A 24057-nucleotide genomic window follows, 5' to 3' on the forward strand; every position below is an offset into this window, starting at 1 on the left:
AATTGCTGATGGCAATGAGCTACAGCCAAGTAAATCATGTACCTGCAGTCCTCCTCAGTCTCGATGCCGAAAAGGCATTTGACAAAATAGGATGGGAATTTCTGTTTGGGGTGTTAACTTATATGGGCATGCGTGGCTGGTACCTTTAGGCTGTACAGATATTATACACTAAGCCGACGGCGTCTGTATTAATTAATGGAGTACAAACAGACCCAATAGCCATAGAGTGAGGTACTCGTCAGGGGTGCCCCCTCTCACCCCTATTGTTCTTGCTATCGAGCCACTACTTCGCACGCTGAAGATGGATGAGCAGATAAAGGGACTAGAGGTGGGTGGAGGGGTAGTGCAGACTCTGGCATTTGTGGATGATCTGTTGGTGGTGATGAGGGACCTCCAGAATTCGTTAAGGCAGCTTTGGGCACGGATTGAACAATACTGTGCTCTTTCGGGGTTTAAAATAAATGCACACAAATCACATTGGCTCACCATCTCTTCTGGGGTGGGAGGCACAGGGTTAGAGGAACTGGGAGTGGAAGAAGCTGATGAGGCAATCAAGTATTTAGGAGTCCAAATTCCCCAGAACCTGGCTCAAGTGTGTGCCCAAAATGTGGACAGGTTATTGGAGGACATGGCAGACAAGTTGAAGCTGTGGCAATCTCTCCCGCTCTCTTTACTAGGCAGAATAGCACTATACAACATGATGATTGTACCCAGATGGTTATATGTGTTTCAAACGCTCCCACTTTATCTTCCAAGGAAAGTGGAACTGCAAATAAACAAAATACTACAGAAATTCCTTTGGAAAAGAAAGAAAGCAAAAATTGCTCTGCGGATTCTGCAGATCCCAAGAGAATACGGGGGCCTGGGCCTCCTGAGTTTGCGATACTTAACGGTAGCCTGTGGAATCAGGCACCTAAATGACTGGTTTTGAAAGACAAGTGAATACTCAGCTACCACCATGGAATTAGGCTTGTTTGGCTCAGACAACTTTACAGGATTTTTGCATGGTAGCAGGCAACATCCCCCAGCAGTCCTACAAAAGTCACACATTTTGCCTACAATGAAAGCGGCGTGGAAATGGATCTGCCGCATGCATGGATTTTCGCCTAAAACTACCCCCTACCTGTCGATTTGTGGCAACCCGGGGTTCGAGCCTGGGACAAGCTATGCTGTATTCAACAGATGGAAGGAAAAGGGGATAGAATACTTGTATCATGTGCTCACAGACGAAGGGCATATCAGAACGTTTCCAGAACTGAGAGCTCAGTTCAAAATAAATTCAGCGGACTACTTCCATTATTACCAGTTAAGGCACTATCACGTGTCCAGTCTGACTTGGACAGACCTCACCGAGGACGTGAGGGAAGAACTGGCTGCTGCTATGTCACTGGGGGCGCAATTGAAAGTGCCCATGGCCTACCATCATCGCCACATCCGAGATACAATGCCAGAATTGGATTACGTGGGCTACGCGACAAAATGGAGCCAAGATCTGGGAAGCCAGATAACTGAGACTATGTTTAAGGACCATGTGCGGTCGCTTTGGCAGACCACAAAACTGGCGGAGTATAGGCAAGGGTGGGACTATATAATCTGTGCCAATTCCTTCAATCTGGACAAAAGTGATTCTTTAAGGAGCTGACCCAGAAGTATGACCTAAAAGCTTCAGAATTTTATTAGCATTTACAAATAAGGCTTTGCATCACCAAAGGCCATTTTAGGAAGATAATGCAAAGGAAATTTCATGCATTAGAAAATTGTTGGATCAGAAAATTGTACAAGTAATCAAACAGTCTGGATTTGTTAATTTAATGTATATGCAGGAATGGGAGGTAGTCCTCTAATAAAATGTGATGATGCACAGTGGGGTATGATTATTAAAGAAGTCAATAAAATGTCAATTTCTGCCAAATTTAAGGAAAGTATTCTAAAAATCTTGTTAAAATGACATATGATCCCTATGCATTTTCATACATTTTCCCCCACATATCCTATCTTAAATTGGAAGCTGTGGAGAGCAGGGCACATATGTGGTGGTCATGTTCTGTTATGCAGCAGTTCTGAACACAAGTTGGAAGAGACAATCAGGTTGGAAGAGACTTTCAGGTTATCAGAGGTAATCAGATTCAACTATCATCCAGTTTATGGGGCCCTTTTACTAAGGTGAGGTAAGCACTAATGCATGCTTACCACAGCAAAATAATGGCTTACCGCTGGACGTGCCAAGGCATCCCATGATACATTTTGGATGTGTGTGTGCTACCCATGTACTAAAAAATGAAAAAAAAAATTTAGCTCTGGTGGTGAATTTGGATTGGAAAGTGGGCATGTTCTGCGCTTATCAGCACAGCTACATTGCTGAGTGCTAACCGACTAGCACACATGACCCCTTACTGTCTACATAATGGGTAGAGGTAGGGGCTTACTCGCTAGTGGCCACACGCTAATGGGAAAATTAGTACATGGTCATTAATACTGAAAATGGAAAAATCGGCCATTTTATCCCTGTAGAAAAATGGCCTTAGCATGTGAGAATGACCTGTGTAAGGACATGCTAAGGCCACTGTGTACTGCAATTTGGTAAAAGGCACCTATGTTTGTTGAATAAGGTGCACTTAGCATGGTGTAATCTCCCCAGTCCTTTGCCCCGTAGGAGGGGAAGACACTTCAGCCCTTGGAGGTAAACTCCTTGGCTGGAATAAGAGAGACAAATTCAGACTTAGTTTAGGCGCAAACAAGTAAAATCTTTATTGGTATTTCTCTAAGTCATTACTACTACTATTTATCATTTCTATAGCGCTACAAGGCATACTCAGCGCTGTACACCATACACAAAAAGACAGTCCCTGCTCAAAGAGCTTACAATCTAGATCAGTGATTATCCCTGTGGAGCAGTTGTCACACAGCCAACACGACATTCAGGCTGAGCTACAAGGCCGCTCAGCTAGGCTTTCTTATTCTGCACTTATATACAGGGCTGGACTTAGGCAGCGGCGACAGGAGCGGTCGCACAGGGCCTCGTGCCTCCAGGGGCCCTGCGGTGCTTCCTGTCACTCCCTGCCATATTGTCACTCAGCTGCTTTCCTTCCAGCCACCCTGCATTTAAAAAGTCGCAGTGGCGGCAGCAAAAAAGCAGGCTCGCTTCTAGCCTTTAAGCCTTCCCCTTCTCTCTCAGCGTGCGCTGATGCAATTTCTGGTTTCCAGTTTCCGTGAAGGTGGCACAGTGCACGCTGAGAAAGAAGGGAAGGCTTAAAGGGTAGAGGCGATCCTGCTTTTTCGCTGCTGCTGCCGCCACTGCAACTTTTTAAACGCAGGGCGGCTGGAAGGAAAGCAGCTGAGGAAAACTGAGGGCACAGATGGGGCTGGGGCTGGGGTTGGGACCTCAGAAACTCAGGGGCTGAAAAGGGGGGTAAGTTAAGTTGGGGGCTGGGGCGGGCGAGTCACTGGACATGGAGGGGAGGGCAGAGGAGAATCGCTGGACATGGATGGGATGGGAGGGCAGGGGACAGAGGAGAATCACTGGATGTGGATGAGAGGGAAGGACAGGGGGCAAAGGAGAATCTCTGGGCATGGATGGGTGGGGAGAGCAGGGGACAGAGGAGAGTTGCTGGACATGGATGGATGGAGGGGAGGGCAGGAGAAATGCTGGACATGGATGGAGGTGAGGGAAGACAGGAAGGAAGTGCACATGGATGGAGGGGAGGGGAGAGAGGAAAAATGCTGGACATGGATGGGATGGGAGGGGAGGGCAGGGGACAGAGGAAAATCACTAGATGTGGATTAGAGGGGAGGACAGGGGGCAAAGGAGAATCACTGGACATAGATGGGAGGGGAGGGCAGGGAAGAGAGGAGAATTGCTATGGATGGATGGAGAGGAGGGCAGGTGAAATGCTGGGCATGGATGGAAGTGAGGGAAGACTGGAAGGAGATGCACATGGATGGAGGGAAGAGGAGAAATTCTGGACATGGATGGAGGAGAGGGGAGAGTTGAAATGCTGGATATGGATGGAGGAGAGGGAAGAGAGAGGACGTGAGATAAAGTGAGATGAACATGGATGGAGGGGAGGAGAGAGAGGAGAAATGCTGGACATGGATGGAGGAGAGGGAAGACAGAGGAAGGAGATGCATACTGACAGAGATGAGGGAAAGGGAAAAGAGGAGAAAAACTGCACATGGCTGGAGAAAATAGGCAAAAGCTGGATCCACTCTATACCTCCTACAGTCAAGTCCGCGGAGGATGTAGAGCAAGAAATTAAGAAGAAAGGAGGAAAGTAAAGAAATAAATGAAAAGGAAGCCCTGGAAGTGCAGTTAAGAGGGCAGGTAGAGATCAGCAGAATCAGAGACTGGGACCAACATGATCAGAAAAACAGTCACAAGACAACAAAGGTAGAAAAAAATCATTTTATTTTCATTTTAGTGTTTGGAATATGTCCAATTTGAGAATTTACATCTGCTGTCTTATTTTGCAATGTATAGCAAAGTTCTGTTTTTCTGGTATTGTGTTGCATGCAGAATCTATATGCTAATTAGGTTTGTGTCATTTTGGGTATACTGGAGCTGTAACAGCTTACAGAAATTATTTATAATGAAAAAAAAAGTTATTTTTCTTCTCCTGTACTGGTGTAATATTTTCAATGATTACTGTTTATATGCGCCATGGCTGGTAAATGGGTGTGGCTAAATGTGCCAACATGGTCCAGTTCAGCACTCTATTAGCAGCCAAGTTCATGCAAAGTTAATTATGTTTGGGAGAACACTGAACCCCTAAAATAATTCAGGATCTTAATGACCTTGGGGCATAAGGGAGAGTCAGAGAAGCAAGGTAAAGTGGAACACCTACATGGAAGGATCTGTGAGTCAAAGAACCTTTAAAAGAGCTAGTTAATGAAAAAGAAGCCAGTGTAGCAAAGAAAAATGGGAGTGAAGATGGTCAAACTTCTGAGCATGGCAAAGGACCCTAATGGCCATATTTTGGAGAGTCTGCATGTGTTTGGCTTGATAGAAAGAGATGCCATCATAGATTACATAGCAGAAATCCAGCCGGGATATTAGGAAAGCCTGGATAAGAGTGTGAAATGCTGAGAAATCAGCAAAGCTACGCATGTAGGGCATCCTGCATAGAGACTGAAAGCCAGCCATAACTAGTGCAGAGATTTGTTCATGAAAATTTAATTTTGAGTCAAGAATGACCCCCAGATAATGAAATGATAGAACAGGTGCTATTGGTAAGGGCATCACAGGCTGAGATAATACCCCAGTTATCTAGCAGACTACTGTCTTGTTAGGATTTAGAACTAATTTTTGTTCTTTTAACCAAATGGTAATGGAATTCAAACATGCGTGGGATAAACACACAAAGGAATCCTGTTTCGAAGGAATGGTTTCGTGGAATCTTAGCGGAGATTGGGTGGTGACGCCAGTAATTGGAAGCAAAACGGGAGCTGGGCAGACTTCTACGGTCTACGCCCTGATCGTGACTGAATAGATAGGGATGGGCTGGAGTGTAAATTTTAAGGGGCTTCAATGTTAGCTTCAGAACTTAGTACAAGAACAGTACTGGGCAGACTTCTATGGTCTGTGCCCTGAGAAAGGCATGGACAAATCAAACTCGGGTACATATAAAGTATCACATACCATGTAAAATGAGTCTATCTTGTTGGGCAGACTGGATGGACCGTACAGGTCTTTATCTGTCATCATTTACTATGTTACTATATAGCAAGAGAATCAATTTTATAATTCTACAATTTAAAACTGACAAGATTGTAATGGATTAAGGACAATATCAGTAAGGGAGGTTGGGAAAGAGGTATATTTTCAAAGCACTTAGACTTACAAAGTTCCGTGTAATCTGTGTCTTGGACTGACCACTTCTATCTTTCACCATATGTCCATCTTTTCTTTCATCTGCTCATGAAAAGACTGTTGCCCCCTGCACTAACAATTGTACCACATGCCTTTCTAGACAACTTCATCATCTTGACCCTGACACCTGTGACCTCTTGTCTCACTCCTTTCTAGCTCATTGCAATTCCATGTCTCTGGATGAACGATCTCTTAGCTGGGAGAACTCTATTCAGCAAGGTCTGGGCACGATTGCACTGCTGCGTCCTGTGGCCTAAGTCCCCCAATAACGGGCACCTTGGTTTAACCAAGAACTGCTTCTCTGCAGACACTAGCTCCAGTGAGCAGAGTGCCTTTGGCTCAAACATTGTACCACTGAGCTAGAAATCATCGCAAAATTTAACTCAGTCCTATATATATTTTAAATCTCAAACAAGCCCAAGTTGGGCACTATTCTAATCTCATTCTGGCTGATATTCAGTGCGAGTTAACCAGCTGGGAATGGCTGCCAATCAGTTAACTCATGTTTTAGTGAATAAATGGTCATTTTCAGTGGCATTTAACTGGTTATCGCCACAGAAAATGGCCAGTTAGTGCCGAAAATAAAGCCGGCATTGTTGGGGTTGTTCCGCGGCGTGACCAGTTAAGCCCTGATATTTGGAACTTAACTGGTCAGACTTAGCAGCCATATAAGGCTGCATAAAAAGCAGGTCTATCTTTGCCTGCTAAGACATAAGCATTGAGATGAAAAGACAGGACATCAATAGGAACATCTTTGTTATAATCTATATTAATAATTCTCACCTCAAACATTCTGAAGCTCACTCTGTGGCAGGGAAACCCTGGAGCCCTGCACTTAGGCTGTCACCACTCACCACTCACTGTCACTCATGCACCACTCTCACTGATAGACCCACCCACAGCCACACCCCTTCCGCACATAATTGCCTACCTCAACGTTCTAATGAAGCTGCAACTTCCGGTTTTTGAGGTGCCAGAGATCGGAATTTAGCCCCATTACTATTTGCCCCGCCCTCGCGTCAAACGTGATGACATTGAGGGCGGAGCTATGACACTTGACCAATCGCATCGCTCCGCCCTCAACGTCTTCACGTTTGACGCGAGGGCGGGGCATACATCGATGTACTACGCGACGACAATTGGAGGGAGTAAGCCAGGCAGGCTGTAGGTCACAGGCAGCGAGGGAGCCAGCCAGCCACTCTCTACATCACAGAGTGGGTCGCCGGCCAGGCCGGGGCGGGCCAAACACGACCATGACCACGACCACCCTAAAGCACCGAGGGTAAGTCCAGCATCAAGGGGAGGGGGATGGGAACGAAAGAGCCTTGCTAGCGCCCGTTTCATTGGCCTCAGAAATGGGCCTTTCTTACTAGTATATCATAAAATAAAAGTTTTTTTTCTGTACAAAATATAATAAAATAAACTTTAGTATAACATAATAAAATCAACAGCTTTTAAGTTGTCCAAATAAAAATGCTGACTAAAAGGTAGAGCTTAAAACCATAAGGGAGGGACAGAGGGAAAAATGAATGACAACCAAAACAAAGGTGCAGATTTATATTACAAATAAAAAGGGTGAAGGAAGGGCTCACTGAGGGCAGAGGAAAGGGAGAGAAGAAGGTGACCCCAAGAACAGTAGGAGCTGCCTTAGGAGGTGAGGACGACTAAGGGTCCGGGGAAGTAGGGGGTCCAGAGATAGCAGCATGCTCTAGAGCAGAGAGAATGCAGGCTTGTGAGGCCGCCGTGTGCTCTAGAGCATCCCAAGCTCGACCTGCCCCACCTCCAGGGCCCTTAGTTGCCAGTCAATGGTGTCCTGCATGCATCCATCTCCTCCAAGACAACTTCTGTTCTAATGACAGATTAAGGCAGAGTTGGTGCTCCACCTGTGCCAGCACCTGCCACTGGAATCACATCAGCCTCAGCTCTCTGTTTTGGGGAAGATGGGGAGACATGCAGGAGGACATTGTCCTTTTCTGCAGAGAAATTCCCCTTCTGAGGAAGGTCCTGTTGCTCCTGGGGTAATACAGAGAGGATGGGGTGGGCATGAAGGGGGTTGTTGGGCTTGGGGGGGGGGAGCTGTTGCCTCATTCTCCTCCTTCCCTCCCTCTGCTGCTTCTTCTTTTTCTTCTTTCTCTTCCTCCTCTCCTCCTTCTTCTTCCTCCTCCTCCTTCTTCCTCTCTCTTTCCAGGGTCTGCTAGAGCCAGCCCTACAAAGACAGGGAACTCTGGACCATTATAACCACAAAGTGGAGAGGGAGCCAATAGCATGTGCATGTGACACTGCAATATTACTCACCTAGCTCAGCCTGTATTTAGCATCTCACCCCTCCCCCCCAAAGGTAGTCTGCCTTCCTCAGCCACAGATAGCATCCCCTTTTTCTCAGGTCCTCTATATGGAGAAGGGGTGAGAGGGAGAACGAAGTTCAGTGGCATGTATATGACAGAAGCTTCAGATGCTACATTGCTATTTACAGTGGGACTTTACATAAGGGAGTAACATGGGGGAAAGGATTGTTGGGGGGGATTTCAGTGATCTCATTCCTAGTTAAGGACATATATGGCAATAGATATTTCACACTCATACATAAAAAGGCAGTCCTCCAATAGATTCAGTATAGATGAATTAGACATAGGGTTATGTAGAATATGATATAGCCTAGTGGTTAGAGCAGTCACCTTATCATTTAGGCATGGTGGGTTCAAGTCCTATCATTGGGGCCTATCACGTCATCCTCCATTGCCTAACTTAGAGAAGTAACATGCAAAAGAGTGCATTCTTGAACAGGGGTCACAGCTGACTAATGCTCTTATGAAACTTAGTCTGCTTGCTTGCACTTACTTCCCTGGGATAGAAGGCTTCTTTATTGTATCTCTCAGTTAACCTGAACCAGGTCCTCCTGTAGGAATTATAGCTCCTTTTTCTGTGGCGAGGTACAATGAAAAATCTGTCCAGCTTGGTGAGGAAGAGCTTGGCCAGCATCAGTGTGTCTGCCTCAGAAAGGTTTGGCTGCCTCCCCGTGGCAGTCATTTTTCACACTGTCCCCGTGTGGATGGCATCATGACATTTTGCATGCTAATATCGACACTCAAGTTCAGCGTGGATCTAGAATTTCATGCTAAATAGTGTGCCATATATAGAATCTCATATAGCTAAATTCTACAAAGGGTGTAAGTCATATTTAGAATTGTGCTCAGCATGAACATTGGTGTGATTAGTTAGCCACTCAGTACACAAAAAGTGGGAGAGCGACCAAGGATACCAGAAACTGGAAGATGTTCTTCAAAACAAAGATTTATTGGAGGTTTGAAGACTCGACACAACGTCGTGTTTCGGCCGTCAGGCCTGCATCAGGAGTCTGCTGTGCAAGGTGCTGCAGAAGAGTAATGTATTATAAGCAGTGCATGCAGTGGGTTGACGAGACCACGCAATCTTCTTAAACAGTCTTTCTCAAGACTACCACATCATAGTTTGAAGAATCATCCTCATCACCATCGAGTCATAATCTGTGCAAGAGACTGCTGTGACATCTTCAAGGCGTTTTAAACATCACTGTTCTGCAGCACCTTGCACAGCAGACTCCTGATGCAGGCCTGATGGCCGAAACACAATGTTGTGTCGAGTCTTCAAACCTCCAATAAATCTTTGTTTTGAAGAACATCTTCCAGTTTCTGGTATCCTTGGTCGCTCTCCCACTTTTTGTGTACTGTTGTCTTTACCATGGGGCGTTTGAGTTCTCCACTTGCTGGTGGATTTCCTCTCATACTTAGCCACTCAGGCCAGTGATCGAGCCAACGTTCATGCTATGCATGATTCTATACATGGAGCACTCCCTTTGTGGAATCGTGCTAAGCACATGGATTTTTTGGCGCAGATTTTTAGGCGCCACTTAAAGAATTTCCCCCTATGTCCAGTATGGGTTCCATTACCAACTGCTGGAATAGTTCCCCCTGTAGAGCAGGAGCGTAACTAGGTGGGGCCACGAAAGCATGGGCCCCCACAGGTTTAGTCCTGGCCCCCTCTACTTTCGACCCCCCTGCCAACCGTCCCCTGCCACTTTCGACCCCCTGCCTCCACCACAAAGTAACCTTAGCTGGTGGGGGTCCCCAACCCCCGCTAGCCTTAGTCTTCTTCAGCGCCAGTCTCCGGTGCATTCACTGATCTGTGCTGTGAGTCCTGACGTCTTGCACATTCCTTACGTGCAGGATGTGCTGGACATCAGGACTCACAGCACAGATCAGCGAATGGAAGACTTCGGCTGGCTGGGGTTGGGGACCCCCACCAGCAAAGGTACCTTGCGGCGGCGGGGGGGGGGGGGGTTGAAAGTGGTAGGGGAGGGTCGGTGGCTGGGGGAGGCAGGCTAAAATGTGCCCCTCCACCTTGGGCTCTGGACCCCCCCCCCCTCCCTGCTTCTAAAAGACCTCACAAAAGGGATACTAATAGACATATTAAAATCACTTATTTTTTCCTATGAAATAATAGATAGTTTCTATATCACTCCAATGTAAATACATTTGCCATTCCTTCTTTCCAGATTGACCCACAGTGCTTCTTCCTTACCCTGTAGGTCCTGCAATTGTATTACATTAATATGATGTAAGTAGGAACCATTTCTAGGTGTGCAAAGATGTTCAAGAATGAGACACATTGCTAGAAATAATGTATATGTGATAATGTGCCCATGCATGTTAGTTTATGTAGGTCGTTCTGCAAGGTCAGTGAAAACTCGATTTACGAGCAGAAATCTCAGATTAATAATAAAGTTGTTTCTGCTTCTCTTGTGCAACATTGATTGGAATATCAACCTTTATGGGACAATATACAATGGCGAGTGATTGACAGTATTCAGTTAGCGTGGAACAGACACGTGCTGAGAGCTCCTCTTTCATTAGGCTTCAATTGAGATATTTTCTTGATTTCAACAGGGATTAAAACTTACACAGAAGATCTTTATACCCCACAATGTCTTCCAACAAATGATCTAAAACTAATTCCTCCTTTTGAGTAACTTATGAATTAAAAGGTCACAAAGGTGACCCACTGATACCAGAGAAGGGCTCACATACTGATTCAACAGCTTCCTCCTCTATGGTCAATGAAATAAAAGCACTTAAAGAATGTATGTGATCTCAATTATCTCTAATCCAATCAATGAAAGCTGATTTGGTTCATTTCACTGAGCAAATGACACCCTCTCAGCAAACAATAGAAAATATTGAATCTCACACATAGATTCTGGAACAGCAGGTCTCTAAAATCATTTTGAATTCAGCAGGCATCCTGAAACTACAAGTAGACATTGAAGATCTTTCTAAATGCAACTGTAGCAGTAATGTCCAATTGCTTGGAATTCCTGAAGGGGTGGAAAATGGCAATATGATAGAATATTTAATATTTATGCTTCCACAACTCCTAAACATAGAATTTGAGCAGCCTCTGGAAACTGAACATACTCACCACACATGCATTCTAGAAATCCTCCATCAGAGAAAGGCCCTTGGTGCTTAAACTTCTCAGTTATCAACAAGCACTGGAGATCATGAATGCTGCAAAAGCTAAAAGCCCGCTTTATCTTCAAGAAAAGAAAATAATTGTGGTGCATGATGTGGCTAAAAACACGGCTTTGAAGAGGAAATGCTTTTTTCTCAGTGTGCACACCTAAAGCTACTAGGAGCAAAATTTGGGCTTCACTATGCTGTCAGAATGGTAGTCACTCATAACAACAAAACCATCTGGTATAGTGATCCTGAAAAATTTAAGGTATACATACATCAAGCAACATAAGATAAGTTGAAGTAACTTCTCCATTATAGGTTTGTCATCTCCTACCACATTTTAAAGATTATTACTCAAATTTTATGAAAAAGATTTTCAATCTGAAACCAAGAACTCCGCTACTAATATAGAGGATTTTTTCTCGTATTGGCCAACTTTGTCAGAGAATGATCATATTAAATTGAATGCACCCATTTCAGAACAAGAGGTTCGTGAAGGAATCAAAAGCCTGCCATCTAAAAAAAAACCCTGGTCCTGATGGATTCTTTTTGGAATTTTATAAATGTTTAAAAATTGAACTAGCACCCAAATTGTGCTGGACGTCTTGGCCCCTTTGCAATTTAAAACCTCCTTTAAGCGTACTTCAATTCCATGGTTTAATCAGGACTTTAAAATATTAAAAACTCAAACTAGGAGGTACGAATGTGCATGGTCCAAATCAAAAAATGAAATTGCGCTTAATGCTTGGAAAATACAGTGACGAAAATATAAACGTGCAATTAAACAAGCTAAGAGACTTTATTATAGGAAACAAATTACTCAATCTAGTAAAGACTACTACTACTCCTACTACTACTACTACTTATCACTTCTATAATGCTACAAGGCATACGCAGCGCTGTACACCATACACGAAAAGACAGTCCCTGCTCAAAGAGCTTACAATCTAAATAAGACAGGTAAACAGACTGTCACGTCTGTGGCCGTGACCACCCTCATACTTACCCTGTTTCTGGGAGTCAGTGGCTGTGCTGGCTTCTGCTTGTCTCTGTGTCTGTCTCTGTCTTAGTTTCTCTCTGGCTCTGTGTGCTGATTGCCTTACTGGACCTCACCTGTGTGGGCTATGCCTCTTCCAAGATGGCTGCCGACTCCTCTATGCCAGTATCCAAGATGGCTCCCACTTGTCCTTCCTGTGGGCTGACTTCTCTGAGTGTCAAGCCTCTGTTTGGAGGCAAGGAGATGGCTGCAGCTGTGTCTCTGGTGTTGAAGGGCTTTATTAATCACTTAGAGACTGCAGCCCTTGCCTTTGCATCGTCTAAGGGCCCTGGTATGTAGAGTGCTCTGTGCACTGCTACATTGTCCAGCTCAGTGTGAGTTCCTAGTGTTTGACTAGTTAGCTTGGGCACAGCTTTGCTTGTTAGCCTGTGTACAGCTATTCTAGTTCTCCTGTGTTTGCTCTGTGTGAGTTCCTAGTGTATGACTTGTTAGCTTGGGCACAGCTTTGCTTGATTAGCCTTTGTACAGCTTTATCAGATCTCCTGTGTTTGCTTAGTGTATGTTTCTAGTGTTTGACTTGTTAGCTTGGGCACAGCTTTGCTTGTTAGCTTGGGCACAGCTTTGCTTGTTAGCCTGTGTACAGCTTTACCAGATCTCCTGTGTTTGCTTAGTGTATTGCTTTGAACCTGCCTACTGCCGGAACCCGGACATTCCCTGCCTGTCTGCCTTGCTTTCACCTAGGTGCCTGTGGGCACTTCTGTATCCTGATTCCTGCGGTTCCTGCTTGCAAGTTCCAGTTCCGGTTTTTCCTGTAAGCCCTGCCGGCTGCCCGAACCTGAGGGCTCAACCCACGGGGAAAGGTGGCTAAGCGTAGGTGAAGCCTAGGTCCAGTGTGTTCCTGTCCAGCGGGTTCCGGTCCCGTGGGTTCCAGTCCAGTGGGTTCCGCTCCAGTGTGTTCCAGTCCAGTTGGCTTCACTCTTGTATGTTCCAGTCCAGTGGGTCCACTCCAGTGTGTTCCAGTCCAGCGGGCTCCACTCCAGTGCGCACCCGTCCAGTGCGTTCCAGTCCTGGGTATTCCTGTGTAGAACTCCAGTCCGGGGTTCTGGTCCAGTCTTGTCTCGTCTCTACCTTGAAGGTGATCTTGCCTGCCACTGCTGCTCCACGGTAGTGGTCCAAGGACTCACAAACCCAGTGCTCCCGGGGAAGAAGCCTGACAGTATGCCAAGATCCTCGGGAACGCGACACAGACAGAACAACTGACAGGTACGGGAATAAAGAGGTGGGGATAAAATGACAGGGCAAGTGAGTAGTGGTTAGGAGTCAAAAGCAGCGTCAAAGATGGGGCTAGACGTACAGGCTCGGGAAGTCTATTCCAGGCGTGAGGTGCAGCGAGATAAAAGGAACAGAGTCTGGAATTAGAAGTAGAAGAGAAGGGGACAGACAAGAGAGATTTATCCACAGAACGGAGTACCCGAGAGGGGGCGTAGGGAGAGACAAGAGTGGAGAGGTATTGGGGAGTGGCAGAGTGAATGCACTTATAGGTCAATAAGAGAAGTTTGAATTGAATGCGGAAACGGATAGGGAGCCAGTGAAGTGACATAAGGAGAGGGCTAATGTGAGCATAGCGACTTTGGCGGAAAATGAGTCGCGCAGCAGAGTTTTGGACTGATTGAAGAGGAGCGAGATGGCTAAGTGGGAGGCCGATGAGAAGCAGGTTGCAATAGTCTAGGCGACAGGTGATAAGAGTGTGGATAAGGGTTCTGTAGAGTGCTCAGAGATGAAGGGATGGATTTTGCTGATGTTATAGAGAAAGAAACGACAGGTTTTGGCAATCTGCTGAATGTGAGCAGAGAAGGAGAAAGAGAGGAGTCTAAGATGACCCCAAGGTTACGAGCTGATGAGACAGGGAGAATGAGAGTGCCATCCACAGAAATAGAGAAAGAGGGGAGAGGAGAAGTGGGAAGACCCTAAGAAACTTTACCAACTCATAAACTCACTTCTTGACACTACTGCAATTATATCACAATAAGTTGACCTTCCAGTTCCAACTGCCGATCAGCTTGCAAAATATTTCAATGAGAAAATTTTAACCCTGCGCAAATCACTGTGCCTCTTCCCCACAGACTTTGGCAACTTTCTTAATGACATTGATTACTCATCTGTTCATTGCCCTGCAGATCGCTTTTGGAGCAACTTCACACCCTTGACTTCAGAGACTGTAGCGCAAGCGCTTACAAGGTTTTCAAAAACTTTTTGTACACTAGATATTTGCTCTAATTACCTATTGTCTTCTCCTCCTTCATGTTTTATTACTGATCTCACATCTCACCTCAATTTTATGGTACAGGAAGGTCGTTTCCCAAAGGACCATGGTAGTATTCTACTTACCCCAATTCCAAAGGACCTGAAGAAAAAGGCAAATCTCATTACTAACTATCATCCAGTTGCTTCTATCCCGCTACCAGTAATATTAATTGAAAGTATGGTCACTAATCAGGTTACATGTTACTTGAACAAATTCAATATTCTTCATGAATCTCAATCCGGTTTCCGCACCCAACATAGCACTGAAACAGTTCTGCTTACTCTGTTGTCCAATTTTAAAAGAGAAATCTCTGTGGGCAGAAATATACTTCTGCTGCAATTTGATTTGTCTAGTGCGTTCGACATGTTTGACCATACTATCCTTCTCAGCATATTAGATAAATTCGGTATCGGTGGCAACGTGTTCAGTTGGTTCAAGGGTTTCCTATCATCTAGGTCTTATCAAGTCAAAGTGAACTCCACTGTTTCACCACCTTGGAAACCCGTCAGTGGAGTTTCGCAAGCAGTGGTGTTCCTAGCCTGGATGGCATCCGGGGCGGATCGCCGATGCGCCCCCCCCCCTGGGTGCAGCGCGCCCCCCCCCCCTGCAAAATGACACCTTCCTCCCCCCCCCGGCGAAATGACACCCCCCCGGGTGCATGCCGCTGGGGGGGGGGGGGGTGCTGCAGAGCGCGCCGGTAGGAAATTACAAGGAAGGACAATGTTGGAGTGAACAGGATTTCCTACTGGTGTTAAAATTCTAATTTGTCATGAAATGGAAGATCCTTCCTATTTAGCAAACGGAAGGGCAAGAGCTGTTTCTTTATTCCAAATGATTTCATTGGGATGATTACTAAGTACCTACAGGAATTCAGCTTCACAATTCCTCTTCCGTCTTTCCTTCAAAAATAAGCAGTTGGTGGAGTTCGCTAACTTCGCTCGCTCGCTGCAGCTCCCTCTGCCCCGGAACAGGAAGTAACCTGTTCCGGGGCAGAGGGAGCTGCAGCGAACGAGCAAAGTTAGCGAACTCGGAGCCGACAGGCGCACGCCGTGGCACTCCCCAGCGGCGTGCACCCGGGGTGGACCGCCCCCACCGCCCGCCCTTGGTACGCCACTGTCCGCAAGGTTCTCCTCTATCCCCGATGCTCTTCAACATTATGTTGATTCCTCTCCCTAATGCATTATCCAAACATGGCCTCAATCCTTTAATTTATGCAGATGATGTAACCATATCCATCCCTTTTAAGTCCACACTGAGTGAAATTTCTGGCACAATCCAAGCCAGTTTTTCCATTATGGAATCCTGGGCTAATGCATTTCAATTTAAACGCAATAAGGATAAAACTCAATGTATTGTTTTTTCTTCACAACATACTACTACTACTACTATTAAACATTTCTATAGTGCTACTAGACTTGCGCAGCGCTGTACAAATCAACATGAAAAGACAGCCCCTGCTCAACAGAGCATAACAAGTCTATTCCCAAAGCTCTGGTTACTCCTGATTATACCCTCCCAATCTCGAACAGTTTGAAAATTCTTGGGGTCACGCTGGACAGCCATTTGTCACTTGATAGTCATGTAAAGCAGATTACGAAAAAAATGTTCTTATCTTTGTGGAAGCTAAAACGCATCAAACAACTCCTGCCAAAACATATATTTCGAACCCTGATACATTCCATGGTCCTCAGCCACATCGATTACTGCAGTGGAATTTACGCTGGTTGTACACTCAATATTCTGAAGAAGCTTCAGATGATTCAAAACACTGCAGCCAGACTATTCTTTGGAAAATCTCATTTCGACAGTGCGCAGCCTCTCCGTGAGAATCTTCACTGGCTTCCCATTAAAGACCGAATTGATTTCAAGATCTGCGCCTTAACTCATAAGATCATTTACGGAGAAGCACCAGTTTACATGTGTGATTTGCTTGATTTACCTCCTAGAAATTCATTGGCATCATCTCGAACTTATCTTAATCTGCACTATCCTTCCTGCAGGAATCTAAAATACAAGACGATATACGTATCTTCCTTTTCGTTCATCAGCCCGCAAGCCTGGAATGCTTTGCCGAGACTCCTGAAAGAGACACCGGATCGTCAAACATATGTGGTTGTCATTCTTTCTTCGTCTGTCTTGATATATGATTCTTTGTATTGTACACTACTTTGTTCAATGTTTAAAAGTCAATAAAAATTTTTAAATAAAGTTAAAAAAAATTACTAAAAACTTATTTGTTCAATAAAGCCTACCCCGAAGTCCACAATGCTGTTTAAACCCCTTTTTTTCCGTTTTGTTTGTTTTCCCGCTTTTTCCCTTCTTTCTGCTTCCCTTTGTTGCTCCTGTATTCCCATCCATATTCTCTTATTTCAGCTGCTTCTGTACTTGTATTTGACACTTTTTTCTGGAACAATTTTATCCTGTTGTATTATGTAATTTTTCTAGTAACTTTGTTAGCCACATTGAGCCCGCATAAGCTGGGAAAATGTGGGATACAAGTGAACCAAATAAATAAATAAATTAACTCAACTTTTATTCTATATTTCTCAGTCTGATTCATTATCAGCTAATTTTACTGAGACATGTGTTATTGTTTTACCTAAACCTGGGCAAGATGCTATCTTAGCCTCTAACTACAGGCCTATATCATTACTCAATGCAGATTACAAAATATTCACAAACCTTTTAGCTACTAGATTGCAAAAATTATTATCTCACTTAGGGGTCCTTTTACTAAGGTGTGGTAAGCACTAAAAGAGCACTACCATGAGACATGAAGAGGCATCCAGTGGTAGTGTTCTGCTTAGCACACGCTAATCCCATGTGCTGGAAAATATTTTTTATTTTCCAGAACAGAAGGTGTTTCTGGGGGTGGAGAGTAGGCATGCCTGCGCTAATCAGGTAGCATGGGAACATTACCGTGTTCCACCCAATTAGTGTGGGAGTAGCATGGGAGTTTTTTCTGCCTCCTAAATAGGTCACGGTAAGGGCTCCTAGCAGTAATGGCCATGCGTCAATGGGGAAATTAGCATATGGTCATTAAAAAAATACCCCCAAATGCAATCATTACACTGCCTTGCTAAAAGTGGCCATAGCATGTGGGAAACCCATGCGCTGACAGCAGCTCTGCCCACTTTTTAGCGCAGCTTAGTAAAAGGACCCCTTAATACATCCAGACAAAATTGGATTTATGTCTGGTAGTTATATAGGTGATAACATTAGACTTTTCTACAATTTTCTTGCATTTATGAACAAACAATAGACTCTGGCAGTTGCAATTAGTCTTGATGCAGAGAAAGCGTTTGACCACATAGAGTGGCCTTACCTGTATAATGTTTTAAATTGGTTTGGTTGTGGGAAACAGTTAATGCATTGGGTCAAAATGTATAAATGTAAACACTGCTTCAAAATTTTCTGTACATGGTCTACATTTAATTCCAGCACTCCTAGACCTCATAAATAAATGTTCAAACTTTTCTGGTTATAAAATTCATTGGGGAAAATCAGAGATTTTATCTATGAATAATAATACTGTACAAAGTAAAATTCTGGTATATGGAAATCCACTCATTTAAAATACCTTGGTACTTTTATTATAAAAGATTTGGAGACTACTATGCAAGTTAATATGTATGGAATCTTAGAAATCTTAGAAAACAGCTATCAAATGTTGGTCACCCCTTTCTCTTTCATGGTGGGGACATCTAGAAGCAATAAAAATGACTTTAACCCCACAAATCAACTACATTCTCAGCACTATACCTGGTCTTTGACCAAGATCCATTTACTCCAGAATAAAATGGGAGTTAGTTAAACTCTAATGGAAAGGACAGCCTCGGATAGCACTGAATACTTTAAAAGCTTCAAAGCAAAGAGGAGACTTGAAACTTCCAGATTTTTACTTCTATTGTGTTGGGTTTTTTTTATCCCACTTTGTGGTGTATTGGATATTAACTAAGGATATACCATCCTCTTACAAATTCAGTCCCTATTACTTTACTGGGTGCCATGGGTAAGATGAAACAGACTGCATATCTTTTATCTTGTAAGAGCTGCTCAACAAGCATTTGCATTATTGGATAAATGCTTTGATACTTCATGGCTTAGATCCATACATGCTCCAGTATGGTATAACCCTAACCTGAAGATTGGAAAATGTAAAATATCAAGATCATTATGGCAGTCAAATGGAATTTTTGTTACATTTGTACCCCACGCTTTCCCACTCATGGCAGGCTCAGTGGGGCAGGCAATGGAGGGTTAAGTGACTTGCCCAGAGTCACAAGTTGCTACCTGTGCCAGGAATCGAACTCAGTTCCTCAGTTCCCCAAGACCAAAGTCCACCACCCTAACCACTAGGACACTCCTCCACTGCGGACATTGTGTCCAATGTGGACATTAGCACATATCACCTCAGGAGAATAATTGATCTCTTTTCTAGACTTACCAACTCGCTATAACTTGCCCGCTTCTGAACATTACTTATGGATTTAATTGAGCCATTGCATTCAACACTGCTATGCTCATATTATTAAAGATCCAGAAGAGTCAGATAATCATCACTTTTGAAAACTCATTCTAGCTGAAGGTCACATTGCATTTAAAACCTACAAACTTTTGAATTTACATCATTACTAATCTGTCAAGGGTTTAGAAGAAGTATGGCTAAAAGACACACAACTTACTGATATCAAGATTCAATGGCAACATTTTGGGATGAAAGTGACTCGTCCAACACATTCAGCCATCTTATTACAGTATCTTTACTTTCTGCACACAAAGCGTTATGGACTTCACAAAAAATGTGGAGAGCAGGATTACTTAAATCAAATAAATGTTGGCACTATGATGTACATCCTGGAACTTAGGTCCTCGTTTACCAAACCACGCTAGTAATTCCCACACAGCAATGCCAACATTGCCGTGCCAGGAATTGCTAGTGTGGTTTAGTAAAAGAGGCCCTTAATTCATAGGATTTATGAATGCCCTCAGTTACATTCTTTTTGGTCTTTAGTTTGGAAAGAAATCTGAAAGATTCTTCTGAACTGATCTTTTCTCAATCCCTGAAGACAGATAGGAACAGAAGAGTCTCTTTGATTTATTAGTTGAAGGGCTTATTTCCAAAATCCTCTAAGTCCAATGCAACTTATATGAACTTAGGGTATTGGAAATAAGCCCTTCAATTGCTGTGGCCATACAAATGATGGGGTCCTTTTACTAAGCCACACTAAAATGTGGCCAGTGCTGCTGTCAAGTGTGTGGGTTTCCCTCATGCTGCAGCCACTTTTGGTGTGACAGTAAAGTGGCTCTGTTCATTTTTTTTGTAATGACCACCTGTTAAATTCCCCATTAGTGTGAGGCCATTATCTCTGGGGGCCCTTATCACCACTTGTGAATCGAGGGCTAGATGCACTAAACCTTAACGACCCTCTAACAACCCTTTAACGAACGAAATTCCCAACCGTTGCATGCATTAAAGGCCTTTTTCCAACGAAGCAAGCAGCTAACGAAAACGGAGTAACTACCATTGTAATGTGGGCGATTTGGGATGCACTAACAATACCGACGATTACACCGAATCATTTTCCGCAACATATTTAACGTGTGGTCAGAGCAGTCCTAAAGGCCTGAGCTGTCATCTCCCCGCTGCCCCCTGTACCAGAAAAATCAAAGCTGGCATGTTTAAACATGAAAAGTGAGAAAAAAAAATAAAAACACCACAAACACTGGCTCCCCGCTTTCCCCTGCATTACTAAAAAAATAAACATACCCTAAAAAAGGATCGGGAGGGGGCAAAGGCACTCATCAGAAGCGTCCTGTATGGACGGCCTTGCCCCCCCCCAGATCGCCGCTGTTCCCCGCTTCCACCCTTCACTAAATTAAAAACTGAAAATAAAAAGCTAAACTTTAGCAGCGCCGGGCCCCCCTCCCTTCCTGTGTTGATCTTCTTCTTTTCCCAACACTGCTCCGCCTCCCGCCATCCTCCCCCCCTTGCTCCCCCCCCAAGTTCATCGCCGCCGTTCCCCCCCTCCGCCTTACCGGCCATGCAGCACCTCTCACCTTTGTGTGAAGGCGCTGCACGAGATGAAACAACGGATCGTCGCTCCCTTCTGCCTTCACAGACATCTCTCTCCTTCTTCCTCATGTGCACGCCCTCCTCTGACGTAAGTTTCCTACGTCAGAGGAGGGTGTGCACAGGAAGAAGGAGAGAGACGTCGGTGGAGGCAGAAGGGAGCGACGATCCGTTGTTTCATCTCGTGCAGTGCCTTCACACAAAGGTGAGAGGCGCTGCACGGCCGGTAAGGTGGAGGGGGGTAACGGCGGCGACGAACTCGGGGGGGGGGCGGAGCAAGGGGGGAAGGATGGCGGGAGGCGGAGCAGTGTTGGGAAAAGAAGAAGATCAACACAGGAAGGGAGGGGGGCCCGGCGCTGCTAAAGTTTAGCTTTTTATTTTCAGTTTTTAATTTAGTGAAGGGCAGAAGCGGGGAACAGCGGCGATCTGGGGGGGGGGGGGGGCAAGGCCGTCCATACAGGACGCTTCTGACGAGCGCCTTTGCCCCCTCCCGATCCTTTTTTAAGGTATGTTTATTTTTTTCAGTGATGCAGCGGGGAGCGGGGAGCCACGTGTTTGTGGGGGTTTTGGGTTTTGTTGTTGTTGTTGTTTTTCTAACGGTTCTGGCATGTGCAGAGCAGCCAGCATAACGCTTGGCTGCTCTGCGCATGATTTAAGGGCCGATTACCGAACAGAATTACGAATCATCGATACATTGTACTTTTTAAATCCGCACCGAACTTGTGCAACTTGTTTTTTTTCAGCATTGTTCGTTTTTTTAAATTCGGTTCGGACTTTAACATTTGTAATTTTTTTACGTATGGTTGATGCATCTGGGCCCTAGTTGGCAACTTTACCCTTGAGACAGTCATTGGAATGTTTTTAATGTTTTACTATATATGTTTCAATATTCTATTTATTTGGATTTTTTTTGTGCACACCTTTTCAGTAGTAGCTTAAGGTAAGTTACATTCAGATACACTGGATATTTCTCTGTCCCAGGGGGGGCTCACAATCTGAGTTTGTACCTGAAGCAATGGAGGGCTAAGTGACTTGCCTAGGATCACAGGGAGCAGTGGTGCGATTTGAGCTGACCACCTCTGGATTGCAAGACTGGTGCTCTAACCACTAGGCCACTCCTCCCCTTCTGTTCTTATCTGACCTGAAGGCTGATCTGCCTTTGAAAGCTTGTCAAAACAATGTATTTTTAGTCCAACATAGAAGGTTCATTTTATTTTACCTTATTTCAATTTATTAACCTTATCTATACAGAGTTGCCAAGTTACACAGATCCAGCAGGGACATTTTGAGCGTCCTGAAATTCTAATATGCTCATCCTGGTGCATTATGGAACGTGCAGCACTGATTTCAACCAAGGGGGTTTGTCACTGGAGAGGCATGAACCTATCTGGCCCATTGTGGGCTGAAGCCAGTAGGCAGAGCTTGTTGCCCTATCAATTACATTGTTTTGGGCATACCAAGATGGCGGCAAGCTGCATTGGGGAGAATTAAAACCTCTTTGGGTAGACTGGGTGGAGACTAGCTTCAGCTTTGTGACATAATGCCATCTCCTGTTATCAAACCTCCTTGATGTCAACAGATTGAAGCGGACTATAAATTTCACAGTAAATGCCATGTGGGAAATGTGAATTTAAAACTAGGACTACAAAATGTCTCCCTCCTGAAAGTAGATAACTGGGCAGTTGTGCTATTAAGAGGCAGTGCTGCAAAAATGAAAACATACTCTAAAACTTAAAAAGCAGACATCTCAGATTACCCAGTTCCAGGAGGAAGATTTTTTTTTTTTGTTCAGTGCCTCTGTTGAACTTACTTTCCAAAACATTTTGCTATTTGTAGTCCCTGATTGTACCTACTGAAATACATATAGAATTGTCAGAAATGCATGGCTAGTCTAAGTTGAAAGCTCCGCAATAATTGTCCACCTGTTGGTTTGGAAGAGAATTTGATAAATGGGCAAGTGGCTGATAAGGAACAATCTGAAAAGAGATGAAGTTGAAAAACTGACAAAAGACCAATAACAAGAGAGCCAGAGAACAGAACATTATGTATTTGAACTTTGGGCAAGAATCCCTGCATTTATTTTTCCAGTGTAAAAGGAAAGTGGCTCCCGGAGGTAAAAGAATAGCTTTGATCTGCCCTTGTTCATTATGTTGTTACCAGGTATTTTCAGGAACGATGGCGTGGGAGTATACTGAAAATGTCCTTCCTTTAAAAAAAACCCACAAAAACAACGTTCTCTCTTTGGCAAAGCCAGGAGGACTGAATGAACGAGTCTGTTAGGGTTAACGTGTGTGAAATGCCACTTTACATGTGCGCCAGAGGTGTACTCTGCTCATCTCTCTCCACCCGGCTTTCTTCCTGTTCCTGTACCCCACCCCCATCGTCTGTCCTTATTTCTCCCCGCCTCCTGTACTTCCCTTTGCTAGCGTGTTGCTGACATTTTTGTAGGAAGAAGGTGACTTTTGGGGGTGAGTTGAGTTTCTATATTATAAATAGTGATATAGTAGCTTTCAGTTTGCATCTTGGAGAGGGAAGGAGCTATAGCGGAGAAGAGTGATTGTACCTTTCTTTCAGGCTTTTAATTTCTGATATATCGTTTTTTTTGTTTTTATGACCTTGAAGGTGAATCTTCTTAGATGAACTGTTGTGTGAAAAAAACAAACTGTATGGTCCACATGGGAGCTCTCCAGTGGTTGTTTCCGCTCTGCATTACTCAGCTTTTGTTTGAGGGTTGCGTACAAAAGCGTAGGGAAGATTGTAGTATATGAGACAAATACGGAGTTAGCCTATGCTGCATTCCCGTTAGTACTTTGGGAAGTAGAATTAAAAACCCCGAAGACTTCATGCGTATAAAATGCACAACTTTTCACAGGCTGATCCAGAAAAATCAGAGCAAAGTGTTAAGAACGCCATATAGTAGAATCTTCAGTTTTTCGCCAGACCCAAGGTTATTGTTGTAAAAAATAGGTTGTCAGGCAGGCCTAGCTGCTTATCGGGCAGCCGAGCACAGTGCCATGAGTCTAGCTTGTAATTCTGCTGAATGTTTGAGTCCTTGCCTTAGAAATTAAGCAGATTAATTTGTATTGGCATGACAGCGTAGGAGTCCACTTTTCAAAATGATTGGGGCTGCTTAAACCCTATAGGAATAACCCTCCCTTGACACAGTAAAGGTATTTGCTCAATATTGGGGGTGCTCAAGCACCCACACAGCTGGCTCCTAAGCATGACGGTTTTACATGTTGCAAACGTGCAAAATAATGATTTTGAAGAGGAATTACAAAGACTTTCAGTACCGTGTGAAGTAAACTCGAGGCCAGGGTGCGG

At 44.4% G+C, this 24057-nt stretch overlaps 1 protein-coding gene across 1 annotated transcript in view; it reads left to right on the plus strand.

Annotated features, from left to right (window-relative positions):
• The first annotated feature begins 23101 nt into the window (after positions 1–23101).
• MGST3 (microsomal glutathione S-transferase 3) overlaps positions 23102–24057 on the plus strand; it is a 57875-nt gene continuing 56919 nt past the window's right edge. Inside the window, exon 1 of the mRNA XM_030207189.1 lies at positions 23102–23201. The gene's annotated coding sequence lies outside the window, so the exon portion shown is untranslated. The remainder of the gene's footprint in view (positions 23202–24057) is intronic.

Source organism: Microcaecilia unicolor, chromosome 6 (assembly GCF_901765095.1).
Source record: "Microcaecilia unicolor chromosome 6, aMicUni1.1, whole genome shotgun sequence".
Taxonomy (NCBI): Eukaryota; Metazoa; Chordata; class Amphibia; order Gymnophiona; family Siphonopidae; genus Microcaecilia; species Microcaecilia unicolor.